Here is a 20540-nt window from a genome sequence, read left to right on the forward strand (position 1 = left end):
ACATGTTGCCCGCAATACGTTTATTTTGTGCTGACATGTTGCCTGCAATGCGTTTATTTTTGTGCTGACATGTTGCCCGCAATGCGTTTATTTTGTGCTGACATGTTGCCCGCAATGCATTTATTTTGTGCTGACATGTTTCCCATTGCGTTTATTTTGTGGTGTCTGGGGTAACTGTTGCTGCATTTATTATTTAATGGTCATAGTTGGCTATATTTGCTTCTTTGGGGTTACGGTATACTATTAAATAGCATCGCACAGTTTCTGCACAACCATAATGCGAATCTTCGTTTGACCACATCATGGCGTAAACACTGCTTTCTTATGCCTCGCTGTTACATCATTATGCTACCTCTGCCCATACAATGTCATAGCCACGCCCATTTTTCGGCGCGGCGCGCGAAGCTCCCCATCTTTCGACCCGGCACGGTTTGGTTTTTGCCGACCGGCCCGACAGAACTGGCCGCGCGTAGCTTTCTCCGCATTCCCAACTGTAATTGGCGCTATTGCGTGCCGCAACGCGTACAAAGATACGCGTTGCTGCATTACCTATGCATAGATATGCGGCAATGTGTATTTTTGTACGCTTTTCGGCCCACAATAGTGCTAATTACAGTCAGGAATGCAGAGAAAGCTACACATGGCCAGTCCTGTCAGGCCTGTCGGCAAAAACGAGACTAGCTGGCAGCGGGGGACCAGAGGATTAGTGAGTGGCTGCGAGGGCACAGGACTGCTGCAGGGGGCTGGTAGAAGCCCCAGGTGAGTAAAACTCTTTTTTTTTTCTGGCTTAACCTTCTTAGCGGTAACCCCGAGTCAGGCTCGGGCTAGAAAGCCACAGCTCAGAGTGGTAATACCGAATTGAATCCAACGGAGCTGTGGAATGTGCAGGGCTGCTCCAGATCTATCTAGCAGTATGATTTTTAGGATCTAAAAGCTTGAGAAAAAATTGCACCGCTTTTGAAAAATACATTTGGAAATAATCATACCAATAATCATACCGCCAGGGGGGTTTTTAAGTGTCCCTTTAAGCGCTGAAGATGTATAAAATATGGAAAGAAAAAGGAGTTGGCTTAAAAGAAATGGGTATATGTATTAGCAACTTTTTTTTTTAAATAATCTATGTATTATTGTAGCCCCTTTCTTTATTTATTGGATAAATGCATCATTTGTATTCTGGAAAAATTGGAAATTGAAAAGAAACATAATTTAAAAAAACAAAAAAGTTAGATACTTACCTCAGTAGATAAGCCTCTGAATCCTCCAGAGGCTTCTCCAATCTTTCTTGAGCCCACTTCTACTCACCAGAACTCTCATCTTGTTTGAGGGAAGATGCACTGATAGCCCATGCGTATGCAATAGCATAGAGCCACTTGTGCATGAAGAAAAAATCGGAGCAGCTCCGTGCTACTGCGCAGACACAGGCCATCTTGTGCCTGCCTACACAGTGTGGCCAAGCTTATACACGGATGGGAGCATGGCTGCGCAATCCTATTTGACAAGTCCATGTAGAGTAGGTTCAGAGGGTCCCAGCGCAGAAACGACGGCTCGTATGGGATGGGAAAAGCCTCTGGATTATAACGAGGTTAGTATTTAACTATTCTGCTTTTTTTCCCATCAGGTGCACTTTAAGTCATGCCCTCCGTTTTATAAATAACTTGAAAAGAGCATACTGTACATAACTAAATAAAAAGTAAAAAATTACTATGTGAGTATTTTATAAAACGGATAAGTACTAATATGAGTCAGTAAACATTATCTTAACTTAAAACTACTCTTTACATTCTGCACTTAATTAAAAATGCTTCTAAGTAAGCAAAACATAAATGATAAAATCAGTAGAACACTTCATTATAAATGAAAAACATACTGTAAATAGAGTAAACTATCATAATGGTAATTACTGCAACAGTAAAATATAACAATGCTATGTACGAATTAAGGATACAATAACAATTCTGATTTCTCAAGCCATTCAATGGAAAATGAAATGTTTCATATTTTAACATTTCTAAGTATACTTGTGATTTTATATACAGTATGTGCTCATGTCTTTGGATTTTTATGGTAGCTTTTTATTTACACCACCACTCACTTCTTCTCTCATGTTCAAGTTTCCACGATAAAAAATATATCATTAAAGGTGTTATACTGCCATCTTGTGGTTTAGTATAGAGGACTGCTGAAGAGATCGTCGCTTCAAAACTTCAAAAATAACAATGGTGGCCGAATACTATGGAAGTGGAACAAAGCCCTCCTTTTCTATTTAGTGTGCCTGCTGTAGTAAGGACAAAGTATATGGGTGCAATTTAAGATCAAAGCCACATAGCCATGAAGCAATTTTATTTGCTCTTTGTTATAGTTTCAGGTAGAGCTCCCCAGAAATGAGGGCTCTTAGTGCAAGTGGTGAACGTTTCACTGAAAATAAAAACTAATGCCAGTGGCGTCGTGAGGGGGGTGCGGTGGGTGCGACCCGCACCAGGTGGGGTGACCCCAGCCGTCCTAGAGGGGGTGCACTCATAGCCAGCGCTGTGTGTGTGTCCCCGCATGTTGTGCAGCTCAGCTGCAGTGGCAGGGCAGCTAGGAGGTCAGGGTGGTTGCAGCTCGGAGGAGGGGGGTGGTCGGTAGATAATAAACAAAGCGGAGGGTAATTATACTTTACTCATCCTGTTATGATACAACGTAGTGATGGGTCGTTCGCGAACGAGCCGGCTCTAAGAGCCGTCTCTTTGCTGTGAACGACAAGAGCCGGCTCTCAGTTTTGAAAGAGCCGATGCCTCAGCCGCCCCACACAGCTCTGGTTTGCTGTGTAATAAAGGGCGCTGAGGCATGCTGGGAGATGTAGTCCTCCTCGTGCAGCTTGTAGGAGTGTATGGGGCGGAGCAGAGCAGTAGCAGGAGGGATTGCCCGAGCAAAAGAAGCAGTCTGGAGTTGTCATGAAGATGGGGGCGGAGCTTTTACGCCGATTCTGAGTGGCGTCTAGTGATATTTAATGAAGAGCCGATTGAGAGCCGTAAGAGCTGGCTCTTTAATGGGAGCCGATTCAGAAGAGCCGATTCTCCAAGAAGAGCCGGAATTCCCATCACTAATACAACGCTCCTTCACTCCACTTCCTCTGCAGTTGCATGAGCCGTACAGCCAGCCAATCACCTTGCAGGGAGTGAAGCCGCATGGTGATTGGCTGGCTGCACAGCACATAATAATAATAATAATAATAATCTGAACATTTATATAGCGCTTTTCTCCTGTCGGACTCAAAGCGCTCAAGAGCTGCAGCCACTGGGACGCGCTCAGGAGGCCACCCTGCAGTGTTAGGAAGTCTTGCCTTGAACTCCTTACTGACTTATAAAGAAGTGGAGAAGCTGTGTATCCTAACAGGACCAGGTAAAGTATAGTTACCCTCCTCTCTGTGTTTACCTTGTACAGACCTCCACAGACTGCATGAGCACTGCTGGCTGCTTCTCAGCAGCTGACAATTGCTGGAAAACTTCGGTGCAAGTCTGTGAGGCACTAGTGTCTGATGTCAGGCAGAGTAACCCCGCCCCCTCCCATAGCTGCCAACACTGAGTGTAATCGAGGCTGGAGCTTATCCAGGACAGCATGCAGACAGCAGCCACAGTGCACCCACCAGGAGATGTACAGGAGAGGAGAGTTTGCGGGATCTGTGTGTGTGTTTATCTGTGAGTGTGTGTGGTGTGTGTGTGTGATGTGTCTGTGTGTACAGTGTGTGTGTACAGTGTGTGGTGTGTGTGTGGGATGTGTCTGTGTGTACAGTGTGTGTGTGTGTGTCTGTGTACAGTGTGTGTCTGTGTACAGTGTGTGTGTGTGTGTGTGTGTGTGTGTGTGTGCACAGTGTGTGAGTAGAGTGTGTATGTCTGTGTACAGTGTGTATGGTGTGTCTGTGTGTGTAAAGTGTGTGGTATATACAGTGTGTGTGTGTGCACTGTTTGTGTGGTGTGTGTTTACGTGTGTCTATGTACAGTGTGTGTATCTGTGTACAGTGTGTGTGTGTGTATACAGCATGTGTGGTGTATCTATACTGGGGGGGCTGCTAACTATCTAACCTTTACTGGGGGGCTGTTACCTATCCAACCTATACTGGGGGGCAGCTACCTATCTAACCTATACTGTGGGCACCTACCTAATCTAACCTATACTGGGGGGGCAGCTACCTATCTAACCTATACTGGAGGCACCTACCTATCTAACCTATACTTGTTGCAGCTACCTATGTAATCTATACTGGGGGCACCTACCTATCTAACATATATTGGGTCACCTACCTACCTAGCTAGCCTATACTGGTGGCAACTATACTGGCTACCTATATTGGAGGCACCTACCTAACTAACCTATACTGAGGGCACCTACCTATCTAACCTATGCTGGGGGCAACTATTCCGGCTACCTATATTAGCCCACTGCCTTACTGTTACAGTTACATTACAGTTACCCCCACTCATGTGATGTCATGTCCACACCCGTTTTTTTGCTGCTGCGCGCTGCGCTTTTTTTTTAGGGGGGGTGTCGGTAAATTATCCGCACCGGGTGTCAAACACCCTAGCTACGCCACTGCTAATGCTATATGAGTTTGTGTTTCTCTTAAGAAGACTACTTGCAATTTGTCCATCTACCTGTCTCCCTATTCTAAATAAATGCAGGTCAAGCTAAAAGGCTGTATTTGAGCATCTGGGCACTTTGCAAACAAAAATGGAGTCCATTTTTTGTATTTAATTTATTTATGTATACATAAGGCTCTTTTCCACTACACTACATTCTGCGATCCGATTACGATCTCTAACAGATCGCAAAGCGTATGGTACCGTTAAACCAATGAAAACCGCGCCGACCGTTTCAATTAGTGAAATCCATTTGCACCTGAGATTTTCTCCTGAGTGCAATAGTCATTCTGCCATGTTTTGGGTGCGATTTCGCTCCAATACTGAGTATAGTAGTAGAAATTAGGAAGCAATACAGTCACATCCCAGCGAGATTGCGATTGCATTTCCTAGTGGAAAAGAGCCCTAAATTACTATGTAGAACAAGTATTGCGATTCTCCAATATATACTCATAGTTGGTATGCAAACTGTCTTTATTTATAAATAAAACACAGATATTAGTTACGCTTATCTACATGATAAACTGTGGGGACATTTTTATGTTATAGAACCTTTTGTAGCATACAGAGAAGGATGTACAGTATACTGCAATAGCTAACCACCATCTGACACCGGGAATAGATGGACACTGTCATGCTCTGCTTCTGCTGGTGACATCCTTGTGTTTATGGTGCATGAACTTCCTCTCTTCATCAGCAGATGTCCGCATAAACTTTGCTTTGCATCCTGTTGTTTCTCTGCCTGCCAGCAGAGGGCTCACTCCTCCAAAACTTGTACTCCTCTACAGACTGTTGTTGGGAGGAGATTTAGATGGTCACCTGATATCTCAGCACAAGGATTTAAACAAAGCCTAAACACTAATCCAGGGCTAGCTCATTGTATTTGTGTCCTGGCCCTCCTAGCCCGAGTTACCGGCCCTTGTATGTTCTGTTTATCCTGTGTTCTTGCTATCCTGTGTATGACCTCTAGCCTTGCTCTTGACGATTCTTTGCCTAAGTGACTACATTGTATGGTTTGATATCTTGGTTCATGTCTTGCCTGTTTGACTGCCTGTTAGCTTGCTCCTTGTGTAATTATCCCCTATATATATTTGTAAATATCGATATTTAACCAGGTTCCGGGGTCTTTGCGCACACAATAGTATATATACATTGGGTTGCTTTGCATTACTCCTTATGCAAGGAGATCTATTTGTATATATTCCGGATGGCATCTGTATGTCAATCTGAATACATTTGCCTGCAGAGTTATTATCTTGTGTATATGTCTGAATATCTTTGCATTTATTGCCATTGCTGTACATGCGGTTATCATTGCATTCATTGCCATTGCTGTGCGTGAGATTAATGTACATTGCTGTTCATGTTCCTTTATGTCCTTGGTTAATAAACTCTCATTATTCATTTACTCCTTGTCTCAGTATTCCGGTTTATTTCCTGAATAGTGACATTTCCATTTGGTTGCAGCATTCATGCATTGCTCATGAAGTGTTTTTATGCTGGATGTGCAATGCATGATTTGTATGCAACCCTTACAGACACCAGGCCTTTCAAAACTGGCCAGCTGATGATGATTCACAGCTGTCTCCCACAGACAAAGGTCCCCTTTATGGCCTGTACTCACGGGCTGCAGAAGTGGCCTGTCGCCAGCACACGTGAGCGTGCTAGCGACAGGCCGGCGACAGCTTCTCTCCAGGTCCCTCCGCGTACACACGCGGAAGAGGGACCAGCGGCGAGACGGAAGCTGTCGCCGACGTTCCTCCTCCCCCCGCCGGAAGCTCCATTTACCTCTATGGAGGTTGCTGTCGCTAGTCCGCGTACTCACGCGGACCAGCGACAGTTGCGGCGGAGGTGCGGCGGCGACTGTTGCCATGCGATTGAAACTTTCAATCGCATGGCGACAAGAGCGACGGGCGACAGTTCGGGGTGCGCGCGCGTGCAACGGCCCATACTCACGGGCGACCTGTCGCCGCAACACGCGCGCGCCGCGTGTTGAGGCGACAAAAGTCCCTCGTGAGTATGGGCCATTAGTTTGCTAAGAAATCTACTTCTTATTTGTAAAGATGACCCGAACTTGTTCTATCGCGAATAGCTATGGGGAATGACCTCGGGGTAATTTCCGCGTACATCATTTTCCGTATTAGAGCGCAGACGCTTTCCCAGCTGCTGCACATACTTGATCGCACGCCCACAGCCAGGAGCACTCTGCGCATGCCCATGACTTCACCGGCTGCAGGCGCGTGACCAAGGATGCGCGAGGTGCTGGGAAAGCGCCTGCACAGTAATGCGTAAAATGACATATGCAGAAATTACCCCGAGGTCATTCCCCATAGCTGTTTGCTATAGTACAAGTTCGGGCCATCTCTACTTATTTGTATGTGCTTACATTAAATTAACATTTTTTTTTGTGATAGTGGCAATGTTTAGGCAGACACAATTTAGGTGAGCAAGTGTTGATGCAGCAGAAATGCAGTAGTGTATGATTAAACTCCACTTTGAGACAACATTTCGTAGGCAAATAACATTGATGCCATTGTGCAAAAATGGTCCACCCTGAACAATCAAGGTTTAGTCGGACATCTTTTGTTTATTGGCAACAGCAATTCGTGTTTTAGGTGCAAATGGTCCATATCAACCATATTGGATATTATTATTATTATATTTATAAAGCGACATTTATAAAGCAACAAGATATTATGTTCCATGGCTCTGTGCAAAGTAAGAAACAAACATGGGGTACAAAACAATACAGACACTAGAATACACCAATATACAAAATTACTACAAAATATAAAATTGGTAATTACAGTGACAAAAGTAACATGATTTAAGGCCCATACACACGTCGGATTTCCGCGAACGACGGGTCGTTTGAACGTCCCGTCGTTCCGTCGTTCGCCTGCTAAATCTGGCGTGTGTACAGACTATCGTTCGTTTGATAAGAGTGAGTTTGAGCGATCTGCCCGGCGGATCAAACGACCCGTCGTTCGCGGAAATCCGACGTGTGTATGGGCCTTAATACAATGTATGACTGTCAGGATCTGTGCATTTGTGATCCTGCTGGTGGCAGCACTGGTGAACTTTGGTGTGGACAGCCACTATCCACCAGCAGATGGATCTCCTCTTGCTGGGAGCTGTGCAGTTCCCTGGCTCGCCAGCACACGGAAGTGTGAGGCATTCTGGACAGTCACCTGAGCAATGTGCTGCATATTTAAAGCTGGGTACACACGGTGCGTTTTTCAGCCGATTTTTCCGTCCAATCGAATTTTGATTTGTTTTTCCGCTCGATTCTCTTATCTCTTCTTATCTATTTCCATTCACTTCTATGAGAAATTTAGTGGTAAAACGATCGAAAGTAAGATTGGACATGTCGGAAATGATCTATCGAATCATCTATCTGCATGGTGTATTCCCAGAATTAGAGTGGACTTGCTAGCAGCACATTGCTAGATCATTCTGTTACTCTTGCAGTGTTGTGACTCTGGCCATTTTCCTGTGCTCCCTGATCCTTGTTCCTGTACTCTGAACTCCCGGTATTGACCCTTGCTAGTCTAACTATCCTTGCCTACTGATATATTCTGATTGCCTGGTTTGAGTATTGCCTGTCTGACTTGTCTCTTGTATGCCGATTAGGTTTATCCACTTCTGTATGTATTGTGTGATCCGTGTTCCTGCATGTGACAATTGTATATGGTACGGCCAGAAACCGAAGTCTGGCCACTTCGGGATCTGGCCGGCCAAAACGCGATGTGGCCGGCTGCTGCGGCCAATGTTAGAAATGAAATGATTCCTGTAACATTCATGTATTTTCTGGCCATCTCGCTGCGGCCAAATTTATAAAAGTGAGTTAATTTAATTAAATTAAGCCAACCGCAATGTAACAGAATACGCTGCCGGCTTCGGCTCTGCCTCGTCTCCCTGCCTCTCTCCTATACAATACTGGCAGCCGAGGACACGCGTGTCCCCCCAGAGTTCTGGTATATGTGGTTCATCGTGTTTGTCACTGATTGTATGATTGTATGTGTATTGTGGTTGTATATTTGAATTGCTACACCCATGTAAATAAACACGTTTTCCCCTTCAAATCAAGTCATGTGATTTCTTGCTCCTGCCTTGTCTTGATAAGAATCTGCATGTTAAGCTCCTTACAATAACAAACTCCAAGACACAAAAGGGTGAGAGAGCCCTGCCCTTGCAAGCTTACAATTTAAAACATCATAGACCATATCCTATTCCAGGTGATAAGCTGCTTGCAGCGTTCGCACTAATAAACATCTGACATCGGACGAGGATTACCGTCAAATCCAATTTCTGTCTTCACTCGTGCAATGGGCAAGCGTTAAGAGTATTACTCAGGCGAATATTAGCTATTTACCTGAGTGTTGCGCCTGTGTTGGGCAATGGGGAGCAAGGCATTGTGTTGTGGAGCTGTCCTTCAGAACCATGGCACTACTGCTTTACTCCAATGGGACATAGGTTGCTGCCCCTAAAGTCACTAAGGTCAAAGACACTTACCCACCTACTACATGCCACGCCCTCCTGGTACCATTGCTTCTCATCGCTTAGCGCTGACCCGCTGGACCAACACCGCTCTCCTCTGAAGTTTCCTCTTATACAGAAAATTGGAGCATTGGCAAAAGCATCTGAATAGGAGGAGGTGAGGATGGATAGGTCCTAGGAGGCATATATTGGGATCTGAGGGCTCCCTTTAATTTAACGTAAATTGGTATGTCACTTTTTACCTTATAACTATTTTGAGTAAAAGGAAACGTCTTTATTTTTCTGTTTTTCATGTTACTTCTTTCTTTTTCTTTCTTTCTCTTGTTTGGAGCATTGTTTACTGGCTGATGCTGCCTGCCAGACTACCACTGCTGAGGTGGATTTTTACTGATCAGTTTATTAGACCAATTTGAGACAGCCGGACTGGGAGGCAGGAAGTAACAGGACCAGGGGGGGGGGAGCAGAGGTGGGGACCAACAGATCCGGTGGTATCGCCAAGGAGCAGTGTGTAGTGAAGTGCAGCAGCAGTAGTCTTGCCGGGAGTCTCCTCAGTAAAATCCAATCTGTAATTGCAGAGGTGCCCACACTCTTTCGGCTTGTGAGCTACTTATAAATTAGCAAGTCAAAATGATCTACATTTCTACAATTTTAGGAGCACAATTGTATATACATAATGGAAAATGTAGTGGGGTCGGGATCTACCATGAAGTCTTTCTCGACCTACCGGTAGATCGCAAGCTACCTAATGGGCACCCCTGTGTAATTGGATCAGGTTATCGGCGCCTGTTTTATGGACTTTCCAGCAAGGATAGGGTGCCACGTTTATTGTCTCCTGGATTCGTTCTGGAACATTCCAACATAAGAAAATTGTCAGGGGAATACATATTTCAGTGCTCAGCATTACTGCACTTACCGATTTTTCAAAAGAAAGAAGAAATTGTGAATGTTTTTCATTTCAGGCATACAGTGAGTCAGAATGCCTGTGTGAATGAGTATAATTAGCCTAAGCATTAGATGTTGTGTGTCACAGTGCTAATTATACAATTAAAGATAATTTATTAGGTAAGTGATTTTGTGCCATTAAAATTATACGAACCAATTTGAGCTCTCGGGGAGTTTATTAAAGCAAATCAAAATATATGATTTGGCTCCTCTCGTCAGACAATAATTAACATCTCACAGTAGTAAAACATAAATGCTGATCGTATATCTCATGTAGCATTGTAGAAGGGGGAGCACAAAGAGTGACTGGCTTGTGCAAGTATCACTGTGTCTTCTTTATTACCTTTATCATGAATATGCAAAGTCAAAGTCTTTATACAGTATATTACAATCTTGGTTCAGCCTTCCTATCTATTAATGCATATGATAAAAAAATTGCATTAATTAGCAATTAGCAAGATTTATGCATTGAACATACTCTTTGAAATAAATATATTGAAAGTACCTGTCTGGCTTCTGGCAGGCTGCAATGCAACAACTCCTTAAAGAGAATCTGTATTGTTAAAATCGCACAAAAGTAAACATACCAGTGCGTTAGGGGACATCTCCTATTACCCTCTGTCACAATTTCGCCGCTCCCCGCCACATTAAAAGTGGTTAAAAACAGTTTTAAAAAGTTTGTTTATAAACAAACAAAATGGCCACCAAAACAGGAAGTAGGTTGATGTACAGTATGTCCACACATAGAAAATACATCCATACACAAGCAGGCTGTATACAGCATTCCTTTTGAATCTCAAGAGATCACTTGTGTGTTTCTTTCCCCCTGCAGCTATCTTCCACTGAAGTGTCAGGCTGTTTCTTCCTGCAGAGTGCAGACAGCTCTGCCTGTATGTAATTCTTCAGTATGTGAAAGCCCAGCCAGCTCAGAGGACGATTTATCCAGCTTGTAAAAGATAAGAGAGAAGAGAGAAGCAGCTCTAATCCTAAATAACACACAGGCAGTGTGCATAGAGGGGCCTGGAGGGGGGAGTGCATAGCAGAACCACAACACTGAAGAACTTGGCAGCCTTCCAGACACAGGCCGACAAGTCTGACAGGGGAAAGATACATTGATTTATTACAGAGACTGTGATAGTACAAAGTGCTGCAGTAAGCCAGAACACATTAGAATAGCTTTTGGAACTTGTAGGATGATAAAAAACAGGATGCAATTTTTGTTACGGAGTCTCTTTAAGCAGAAATTCAAGCCGGCACCACCATAGTATTATGCTTTTTTAGTTTATTAAAAGAAAAACAGACATAATGTACACATTTTGTACCTTATGTCTGTTTGTCTTTTAATAAACTAAAAGAGCATAATACTATGGTGGTGCCGGCTTGAATTTCTGCTTTAGGACGTGATTGGGACCTGAGTGCTGTGAGCCCCATTAGCCTGGCACACCACAACTTTAAACCCACAGGAGTGGGTTACTTTCTATATACATGCAACAACTCCTTAAAGTGACCCATAGATGAAGAAAACTGCCGTTTTTACTTATCCAGGGCTTCCTCCAGCCCCACAAGTATGGATGCGTCTTTGGCTGTCCTCCCGCGGTCCTTCCGCAGTCCTCCCGAAATCCTCCATTCAGCCATCTCAAACCCTAGTAAATGACGTCAGCTGGGGCCTTCTGCTGTGCGCAGGTCCGTGCATGCATAAAAGGTCCGCCGCTGACGTCACTGAGCTGCTTACCGGGGCTCGTAGGAGGACGGCGAGGGACACAGCCATGCTTATGGGGCTGGGGGAATCCCCGGGTAAATAAAAAACAGCAGCTTCCTTCATGTCTGGGTCACTTTAAGCAAGAAAAGTGAGAGTGTAGCACAAAGCAGATCAGCTGACCCAACCCACTGCTAAGACAGAGTAACAGCGTGTGCTCCAACTTTATATTGCCCATTTACTTACCCGGGGCTTCTTCCAGTGCTGGCACAGTAAGAAAAGATTGCTACACCCCCCCCCCCCCCCCCCCGCATGTTCAGAGAGCTTCCGGCCATGGGAGCACGATAGAAGACACTAGTGTTGTCCGGATCATGAACGATTCGAATCTTTGATCCGAATCTCTTTTGTGAGTCGAATCATCCAAATCATCAAAATGAACGATTCGGTTCACAAAGGGGGTGGAGCCAGGAGCGGCACACCCCCCCTCTCAGCGGGCAGGGGGCTCCTGGAAGCAGAGAATAGATGGATCGCTCAGTTGGAGGGGAGCCAGCCTTGCAGGGACAGGTAGATGAGAGAGGGGACATGGGTGCCACTGCCAGATATGTGTAGAGCACACATACTGGCTATAATGTGCTACTCATTATAGGCTGTCTGTTCCATAGTTGTGCACAGTGATCACATTGGAAACTTTTGGCTCAGAAGCACAGCTCAGTAACTTTGGAGACAGTGTGCTGGGCTAGAATGACAGGGCAGGCACTGTGATTGCAGTGCAATATGATCCTTATGATGAGTGTTGGAGGTGAGAAAAGGACACATTGGGATGGGGAATGCTTTCTTTCACTGTGAGACGTTTGCATTCAAAGTATACAGATGAACATATAGGTGAAATATATTTAAAGCGTATGATTGCAACATGTGGGTAATGTGTGCAAAAAAATTTCTGCTCTCTGCTCTCCCCTCTTCGTCCACCTCCTCCCTTCTCTGTCTACTCCCTGCCCTTCTCTGTCCACCATCCCCCCTTCTCTGTCTGTCCACCCCCTCCCCTTCTCTGTCCACTGCAGGGAAAGTCCTGTCCTGCTAGCCATTTCACCCCAGAATGCTTCCCTAGTAAAATGATTCGAGATTCGGATCAAAGATCCGGATCTTTTCAATGATCCGATTCGAATCATCCGAATCTTTGAAAAGATCCGGACTTCCCATCCCTAGAAGACACACGTGGTCAGAGCCACACGTGCAGTGGATGGGCAACACTTGAGTTGGCCGGATTATGGAGGGGGATAGCAGAGGATTGCCTGATCAAGGAATCATGCCGAGGGAGCACAGGAGGACTTCAGGGAGGTGGAACAAGCCCCAGGTAAGTAAATGGGCACACACAAAAAAATAATAATTTTAGTTTCACTTTAACTTGGGTGTGGTTTATGCCTGATAATCTGGGTGCGGCCACAGGCCACTGTACAAATTGCAGTTCCGGACACTCATTTGGGTAGTGTTAGGCATAGGTAGGGGAGGACTCATGTGAGGATTAGGCAGCGATGTCATAGCAGAATATCACTAAATTTATCAATACTCTACTAATGGTAAAAGTACATAGTAGGTGTACTTTAGTCTGAATGCTACATATTTTTACTGGCCCACTGTCTCTCTTGCACCGCCCAGTAATCCCTGCAGAAACTTTAGAGCCTACGGAGGAGATTGAGCATAGCAATGAGGCCATGACCCAGGGGCGCCCTTGGGCACAGGCACTACAGCAATTGGCCTACAGCGCCATCCAGTTCAAAGGCACAATTGTTTGCCTTTTATGCTCCCTCGGCATGGCCCCTTTAAGCCGCGGGAGCTCAGCGGTATTATCTGCCGGGCCGGCTGCTCAGAAGGCAAGCGGCAATGGAGGGAGAAGGAGATGGCCAGCATGGAGAAGTCCGCCCACCCCCTTCGCATCATAGGAGGACGGCCAGGAACGAGGGAGTGCCGTTGCTCCGCCCAGGGGGAAGGATGTGGCACACAGAGCACCAGAGAGCTGCCTGCTCTATGTCTGATTGTGTGTCCGCCCCCTCTCATTCCCCAGGAATTTGAAAGTTCCAGGCATCAGTGACGACTTGCACAGATGCCATCACAGGGCTGCCTGAAGGAAAGAGCTGCACGGGGAGCATGTCAGGAGGTGGTGGAGAGATCAGCCATGCACAGATGCCATCACAGGGCTGCCTGAGGGACAGAGCTGCACGGGGAGCATGTCAGGAGGTGGTGGAGAGATCAGCCATGCACAGATGCCATCACAGGGCTGCCTGAGGGACAGAGCTGCATGGGGAGCATGTCAGGAGGTGGTGGAGAGATCAGCCATGCACAGATGCCATCACAGGGCTGCCTGAGGGACAGAGCTGCACGGGGAGCATGTCAGGAGGTGGGGAGAGATCAGCTGTGTGTGTCCTGCATCTGGTCAGCTATTCTCTGCATGCATCCTGGTGACAATGATGGCAGCCATAGTGTCAGGAGCAGGGAAGCACCATATAAGGTACATTCACTGTTTACATGCACTGTAGTGATAGCTGGCTGAAACGATGCTGTGCCTGAACTCCCTGTGACTGTCCTGCTAGTCTCTGGCTCCATATGTTCCACCCCTCCTCCCTCCCTATGTAACCCCCTCCCACCCTCCTTATGTACCCCCCTCCCAATGCTTCAATCTGACCCTGTCAAACAGGACCACCTGTGGTGAGAGACAGCTTTCTCTCCCACATTCACTCTGACTCTCCATTTTCTGCCATCTCTCCCTCCTATTTTTTCCCCCAATCTTTTTCCTCTACCTCACCACTCTTAGGACACTCTCCTACTTTCCTGCATCTTTCTCTGCCATCTCCTACTGCCCTCTGTCTACCTGCCTTCTCTCCCAGTCTGCTGTGTCTTTCACTTTTTCTCACTTTCCTTTATCTCATGATATAACTTATTTAAGGCACATACACACGTCTGATTTTCGCAAACGACCTGTCGTTTGGACGTCTAAACGATCGGTCGTTCGGACGTCAAATCAAGCGTATGTACAGTCTGTCGTTCAGCTGATAAGACTGGACCTGAGCGATCCACCAAGCGGATCGCTCAAGTCCAGTCTTATCAGCTGAACGACAGACTGTACACACACCCAATTTGACGTCCAAACGACAGGTCGTTTGCGAAAATCAGACGTGTGTATTGGCCTTTATTGTCCTGTATTAGTGTACCTGAGCTGAAGCCCGAGTTAAGAAAGATACTTAGCTAAAGAGAGGCAAGCCTCAGGATTCTATTGAGGCTTCCCTCTGCGTTCTGTGGTCCCCCCCCCCCCCTTTGCCATGCGCAGCTGCTCTCCTCTTCTGGCATCAGCGCAGCCGTCACGCATGTGCAGTAAGGTGGAGCTGCACACGCATAGCCGTGCTCGTCACAGAAGAATAGTGCAGCCCCGATGTGGAGGGAGTCTGCACTGGGTAGTGGGAGAGCAGACGACGCTGAGGGAAGCCTCAAAACCTCAATACGATCCTGAGGCTTTCCTCTCTTTGGCTAAGTATCTCTTTCTGAGCTTCAGCTCAGGTTCTTGAACATTATAGTGCATTAATTTCATAGTGCTGTTATCATGTCTCTGTCTTCACATAGTTATGTCACTGACTGTCCTCAGAGGCGCTCACAATCTAATCCCTACCATAGTCTAGTGGCCTACCATATTATTATGTATTTCTATAGCACTGACTACTGTATTCTGCAGCACTTTACAGAGTACATAGTCATGTCACTGACTGTGGTGAAACGGTGACGCATTACGATTATTTTCTGGTGAAACGCTGACGCATTGGGGGAGCGGGAGCCACAGGTTTTCTCGCCTGGAGTGACAAAATGGCAGGAGGCGCCCCTGCTATGACCTTTTAGGTTTTAATTGCCTGTCCCCTGCATATCTACTTTTGAAATGCCGGGTGAAGGGACAGAGGGAGCTGGGAGGCTAACGTAGCAGAGTACCTGCACCTGTGCATAGCGGAGCGGCTGTGAGCTCCGTCTGTGGCAAGAAGATCTGTAGCAGGTTTTAATTGCCTGCCAGCTGCCTATCTATTGCTGAAATGCCAGGTGAATGGAGAGAGTGAGCTTTAAAGGACATTATATCCGCACTTTGATTGGCCCAATAGGCCGAAAACTTTAATTCTAGCGGAGGAGATTTGGGTGCAACCGGCACCACCATAGGCCGTAATAGGAATTACGGCTATAGCGGCCCACAGTAAAGTTACTTATTATTATTATTTATTGTATTTATAAAGCACCAACATATTACGCAGCGCTGGACAATAAATAGGGATACATACATTGCAACAAGGGGTGACAGACAAAGAAGTAGCAAACGGTTATACAACATAGCACAAGGTTATACATGCAATCAGGGTATAAAATGTGTTTTACAGAGCAAAACAAGTCTGAGTTAGTCCATGAGAAGGGTGTCATTGCTGGGGTTGCAAGATTAAGAAGGATACACTAAGGGAGGAGAGAGGCCCTGCCAAAGGCTTACAATCTAAAGGGTGGGGGAGGGACACATAAGGTAGGACTGTGGAAAAGGTGGTTGACTGAGAGAGTTAGAGTGTGGTAGATGTGAGGTAGGCCATTTTAAAGAAATGTGTTTTGAGGTCTTGCTTGAAGGTGTTGAAGGAAGGAGCGAGTCTGAGGGGGAGTGGAAGGGAGTTCCATATGGTGGGGGCAGCTCTTGAGAAGTCGTGTAAGTGTGCATTGGAATGAGAAATGCTCGGGGAGGTCAGGCGGAGATCATTGGAGGACCGGAGGGGGTGGGCAGGTATATACAGTATCTGTTGATGATCTCACAAATGTAGGTTGGGCAGGTCTTGTACACAGATTTGTAGGTAAGGCACAAAACCTTAAAACTGAGCCTGAAGCTGATAGGGAGCCAGTGTAGGGCTTCACAGAGGGGAGAAATGGAAGCAGAGCGGTGGGAAAGATGGATGAGTCTAGCTACTGCATTCATGACTGATTGAAAGTGTGCAATGCATTTTAAGGGGCGGCCAGATAGTACGGCATTGCAGTAGTCAAGGCAGGAGATGGTGTACCTGTATAATTCGGACTCCAGCAATTGCTGGAAGCCGAATTATTTCATTCCTCACCATCCATGGTGGCCTGGAGGGGGAATAGTATTTAACGTCACCAGGAACTTGCGCAGGAGCAGGATAAGCCATACCAGCTGTATCCTGTGCCCAAGTCTCCCGGTGTCGATTCCTCTTGTAATAGGCTGCCTGTCACTTGACAGGAAACTTGACAGGCAGCCTATTGGGCCAATCAAAGCAGGGCTGTGGAGTCGGTACAAAAATCATCAGACTCCAACTCTGACTCCTCAGTTTATGAAACCTCCGACTCCAGGTACCCAAAATGGCTTAGACTCCGACTCCTTGACTTCGACTTTTTAGTCTAATACTTATCAGGGCTATGGATTTGGTACAAAAATCATCCGACTCCGTCTTCTTACTCCTCAGTTTATGAAACCACTGACTCCGACTATAACTCCGACTCCAGGTACTCACAATTGCTCCAACTTTGACTCCTGGACTCCAACTCCGACTCCACAGCCCTGAATCAAAGTGCGGGGATAATGTCCTTTAAAGTGATTGGACCCACAGGGGCCCATGGCAGGACCAGTGGAGCTCTCGTCATTTTCAGTTAGCAGGCATAATGCTACTCTGATAAGGCACACTAACTCTAATAAGGCATGTTAACTCTGACAAGGCATGCTAACTCCGATAAGGCATGTTGACTCTGATAAGGCATGCTAAGAGTGCAGTAAAGGGAGCTATAGTGATAGTGAATCCCCTTAGTCCTCTGACTGTGGTTTCTAATTGAACAACTCAGTCACATTGAGCACAACAGTACCCACCCTGGAACATTTGCTCCAGGTATCTGTACAATGGGTTTTAACCCTGCAAACTTTGGCAAGCGAAAGCAAATGCATATTTGCATGAGCTATGTATCGTGAATAGCCAATTACGCCAAATTTGCAAAGCCAGATTTGTCAGGTGTTACTTGGTTTGATGCACACATCAATTCTCTATAAAGTGTAGTGTTTCATTTCTATCCCCCTTTGGAGGCAGGTGGTGGTTGGCTTGTTCTAGGAGGTGAGAGCCCTGGAGCAAGCTGTCTGCGCCTGCCTCCCCCCCCCCCCCCTTGGAGTGTTGTGTGAAAGCCAGCTCTGAGCTCCAAAGCTTGGAGTGGCCCATGCTACACTCCTTTCTCATGTGTTCGCTCCCAAGTCGTGCTCATGTAGCAGAACGCAATAGACGTTAAGGTAAGTGCCTGTTTTTAAATTTTGGGAGGCAGGTGCTCTTCCCGGCGCTGCCACACTTGGGGGGGGTCGCCTGCACCTCCCAGCCTCCCCCTCGGGGATGCCGCTGTGGTTTCCAGGCAGTGAGAGCGCTTGGGGCCCCGCGGCACCCCGGTTGTATGGGGGCATTGGGAAGCCTCCCCGTGGCACTCCTGGATAGTGCTAATGTAGCATGAACTAATTCTCCCAGGGCAACTGCTTTGCGGTATTGGTTTTAACCCTGCAAACTTTGGCAAGCGAAAGCAAATGCATATTTGCATAAGCTATGTCTCGTGAATAGCTTATTAGGCCAAATTTGCAAAGTCAGATTTGTCAGGTGTTACTTGGTTTGATTCACGGTGTAAGTTAGCTCTATTTCACACTATTGACATGATTGTTTACAATAATTGTAGCCCCCAAAGAAAATGCCAGAGAGACCACTAACTAAAAAGTCCCTTAGAATGTCCACAGGGTAAACTTCAGCATTCCTTCATCACATATGAATAAATTAATAGAGCTTCAGCAGACGAACTGCTCCAAAAGATAGAGATGGCCACCACCAGCACCCTTTGTGTGCCACTCACCGCATCCACTGACCAATATGGCCAGTATGTTCTCGGGTCGCCCCCCACCTCTCAGACTAACACAGCAGTACCTCCTCACAGGGATAATCTTCAGTATTAAGTCACCTTAAAGGAAAACTCCACATAGTATAATACCGTTTAAAATTATTTATTAAAACAACCGATTACACTCACATGGTCCAACAGGGTAAAAATGGCTCAGAGTTTTACAACGGGCTCTCCCCCGTATAGGTGGCCTAGGCTGGCAGGCTTCCGTCCCGTCGGGCTCACTCCTAACACCGCCTCGCGCTCGGTGCACTGAGGATTCCCTTGCTGGGTTCGTCTCGCCGCCTCCACGCCACTCCGTAGTGTGCTAATCCCGCTTCCGCATCAGGCTCCGCCCTATCGATTTCGTCACACCGTGACTCATCAGGGGCATGGAGCCTGATGCATACTGCGGAAATTTTTATGGGACTGTCGCGCCATTACGCATGCGCCCTATGCCTCCTCTAAAGTCTGAAGGGCTGCCATCTTGTGTCTTAATAAAATATTGCGCCCTATACTCTAGTATTACAGGCAATTATAGACCTTCACTTTCCCTAACAGCCTGCAAACCTGTCCTGGACAAACGGAGGTGGGAAGTAGAAATAAGGGGTAGTTATACATTTTTATTTTTATTTGTGTTAATTTAAAAAAAAAAAATTCCCACACTCTAAACATAAAAAAAAAATTGGGAAAATAGGAAAAAAAATGCCACAGATCTTCATACAGCCATATTGCGGCTGTATAGCGATCCCTGGCCAAAACGCTGTGGCTGCATATGGACCCCCTGGAAACCCCGTCAGGAAATGTATTGCTCTTTCTTTTGACACATGTAAAATTACACTACCGTTAGGTACTAAAAGTGACATTTACCGCATTTAAAAGTATACTTTGTTCCTTCGAAACTTTAAAATCGATTTTCTCAAAAACTATAAGGTCTTTTTGAAAAATAGTTTTTTCCTCTTATTCCTAATGATCTCCTTAACATACCCTGCAAATTTAGGGTTTCTAGAATTTAAGGTGGATTTGCTATTAACCATTAAAGTCGGCGAGTTTTTAAATGTGTATTTTTTTTCCTTTGAAACTTTAACCACTTCCCGACCGCCCACTACACAGGGGCGGCGGGGAAGTGGAGCCCTGCAGGACGGCCTCACCCACAGAGGCGGCGGTCCATTTAAGGGCATGGGCGGAGCGATCGCGTCATCCGTGACGCGATCCTCCGCCGGCGCCTGTCACCGCTCGCTCGCCGCAACATCCCGCCGGCTATACGGAAGCGCCGGCGGGATGTTAACCCCGCGATCGCCGCATACAAAGTGTATAATACACTTTGTAATGTTTACAAAGTGTATTATACAGGCTGCCTCCTGCCCTGGTGGTCCCAGTGTCCGAGGGACCACCAGGGCAGGCTGCAGCCACCCTAGTCTGCACCCAAGCACACTGATTTCTCCCCCCCCTGCCCCAGATCGCCCACAGCACCCATCAGACCCCCCCCCTGCCCACCCCCCAGACCCCTGTTTGCACCCAATCACCCCCCTAATCACCCATCAATCACTCCCTGTCACTATCTGTCAACGCTATTTTTTTTTATCCCCCCCCCTGCTCCCTGCCCCCTCCTGATCACCCCCCACCCCTCAGATTCTCCCCAGACCCCCCCCCAGACCACCCCCCCCTGTTTACTGTATGCATCTATCCCCCTGATCACCTGTCAATCACCTGTCAATCACCTGTCAATCACCCGTCAATCACCCATCAATCACCCGTCAATCACCCCCTGTCACTGCCACCCATCAATCAGCCCCTAACCTGCCCCTTGCGGGCAATCTGATCACCCCCCCACACCAATAGATCGCCCACAGATCCGACATCAGATCACCTCCCAAATC

The sequence above is a fragment of the Hyperolius riggenbachi genome, chromosome 1 (genome assembly GCF_040937935.1).
Source record: "Hyperolius riggenbachi isolate aHypRig1 chromosome 1, aHypRig1.pri, whole genome shotgun sequence".
NCBI classification, from domain to species: domain Eukaryota; kingdom Metazoa; phylum Chordata; class Amphibia; order Anura; family Hyperoliidae; genus Hyperolius; species Hyperolius riggenbachi.